The following is a 2,500-nucleotide window of genomic DNA, read 5'->3' on the forward strand; positions in this document are numbered from 1 at the left end:
CTCTCCCTCTTCCCTCCCACTCCCTCCTTTCTTCTCCTTCATTCCCATCAGCTCTTTTCTCCTTTCTTCCCCTCATTTCTATTTCCCCACCCCTTACCGCGCTTCTATTTCTCCTCCCCTCCCCTTTCCTCTCCTCTCCTCCCCTTTCCTCTCCTCTCCTCTCCTCTGCTCTACTCTCCACTTCTCTCCTCCCCCTCTCCTCTCCTCTCCTCTCCTCTCCTCTCCTCTCCTCTCGTCAGCTCTTTTCACCTCTTCTTGTCCCCTCCTCTCTCCACACCTCTCATCTCCTCTCCTGCCCTCACATCCCCTCCATCCCTCCATCCCTCTCTCCCCATCCCTCTCTCCCCTCCCCTCCCCTCCCCTCCTCTCATCTCCACAACCCCCTGAGTCAGCAGCTAGTGTCAATTCTGCTTAATGTTGTCATGCTTGACTTCCTGCTACCGCCGGCCCTGTCTGCCAGCGGCCCTTCACCCACCTGCCACTTACCACCAGCACAGAGAGGGGGGTAGTGCATGGGCAACGGAGGGATGGAGGGAGGGAGGGAGGGTTAGTGGTAAATAAGAGAGTGGAGGAGTGTGTGCATGTGTGTGCATGTGTATGCATGTGTGTGTGTGTGTGTGTGTGTGTGTGTGTGTGTGTGTGTGTGTGTGTGTGTGTGTGTGTGTGTGTGTGTGTGTGTGTGTGTGTGTGTGTGTGTGTGTGTGTGTGTGTGTGTGTGTGTGTGTGTGTGTGTGTGTGTGTGTGCGAGCGTACGTGCGTGCGTGCCCGCACGTGCGTGTGCGTGTGTGTGTATGCGTGCACGCGTATGTGTGTGTGTGGAGGGGGTTATTTGAGGTACATATAGTCATATGCTGTGGATGTAGAGGAGGAGGAAGCGAAGAGAAGAGGCTGACAAGGCAAGGAGAAGCTAAGGATGGAAGGTGGCAAAGGCGGGATGGAGGGAAGAAGAGAAGAGAAGAGAAGAGAAGAGAAGAGAAGAGAAGAGAAGAGAAGAGAAGAGAAGAGAAGAGAAGAGAAGAGAAGAGAAGAGAAGAGAAGAGAAAGAGAAGAGAAGAGAAGAGAAGAGAAGAGAAGAGAAGAGAAGAGAAGAGAAGAGAAGAGAAGAGAAGAGAGAGAGCCAGGGTAAACATGCCGGTGGAGGAGTGGAGGCTATGAGAGGTACACAGAGTGGGGTCGCGGTGGGACAGGACGGGGGGAGATGGTGTGAGTGATGGAGTGAGGGGAGTGAGGGGAGGTGAGGGGAGGTTATGTGAGGGCCTGTGGGAGTTAAGAGTCATCCACTGTGGTGCGACAATCCAGGGCAGGAGGAGAGGGGGGACGATGCGAGGGAATAGTCTGCCATGGGTAAAGATGGAGAGAGGTCACATAGAGGCCGAATAGGGGGCTGTGGTACAAGAGGGGAACAAGGGGAGATGATGGAGGGAACGGAGGAAAGGGTTGGTTTTGGTACACGTGAGGAAGGATGGAGGAGGGTGGAGGGAAGGAGAGAAGGAGGAGGCGGGGGTCAACGTGAGGTTGGTGGAGGAGGGGGACATGTGAGGTGCATTGATCGGGATTGCGGTTGGACGGGAGGACACACATGGGGGGGGGGGGGCATAGAAGAGATGTAGGGAAGGATGGGGCGGTTGTAAACATGAGGGTGGAAGGGGGTGCAGGATTATGTGAATAGTGTATAGTGGAGTTGTGGTAGGATGGGGGGGGGGGGTGTAGGTGGAGAAGTGTGTACATGTACTTTCTTGCTTGGTGATGTGTCCTCTCTCTCACTCCTTCTCAATATACAACAACAAAAATCCCATTTCATGAAAATGGATATCCTAAAATCCAGGTGAGCATCATCTGTCATCTGATATATAAACAAAATGAAAAAAAAATGTCCCTGACTTCATCACAGTTTCAGATTTGTGCACTGGAAATATATAGCCTACAAAACATATACATGTATATACACGTACAAGCATCATTAACGAGATTAAGCCCAATTTACTTCATTAAATGTGCAAAATTGAAAAACTCGTAATACATTTACTCTCATACTGATTTAAGAAATCAACTGGTAAAGTTTCATGGTGATCCCTTCTATTTTAAAATTGTACCCTCTTCACCTGCCATGTCTCGCTTTAATGTCATTGAACATGGCCCTACCGTGGCTGTAATGGTAGGACAATGAGCTGCTACGCTGGTGACCTGGGTTCGATTCCGGCACGGGTCAAGTGCCAACCACTCCCCATATCTCCCCCCATTCGCTTCCTGTCTACCTATCCTACTGTCCTATCATCAATAAAGTTGAAAAGGCCCCACCAAAAAAACATGACTGTAATGCCACTGAACACAAACAACCAAGCTTGTGTAGCAAGATGAAGAGTGTAAGATGACATCAGTAGTAGTCAGGGCCGCTGACAGGTTTTCCAGGGCCCAGGACAAACCCGTCTGAAAGGGCCTCCCACCTAATAAAATGCAAGGTAATGGGGACCCCATTTCTGGGCCCCCTCCCTCCCTGGGC

The 2,500-nt window shown here is 51.2% G+C and overlaps 1 protein-coding gene across 1 annotated transcript in view; it reads right to left on the bottom strand.

Annotated features, from left to right (window-relative positions):
* Nucleotides 1-2,500, bottom strand: part of brinp1 (bone morphogenetic protein/retinoic acid inducible neural-specific 1) — a 211,518-nt gene that overhangs the window by 91,338 nt on the left and 117,680 nt on the right. The window lies entirely within an intron of this gene.

The sequence above is a fragment of the Engraulis encrasicolus genome, chromosome 11 (genome assembly GCF_034702125.1).
Source record: "Engraulis encrasicolus isolate BLACKSEA-1 chromosome 11, IST_EnEncr_1.0, whole genome shotgun sequence".
Lineage (NCBI taxonomy): Eukaryota > Metazoa > Chordata > Actinopteri > Clupeiformes > Engraulidae > Engraulis > Engraulis encrasicolus.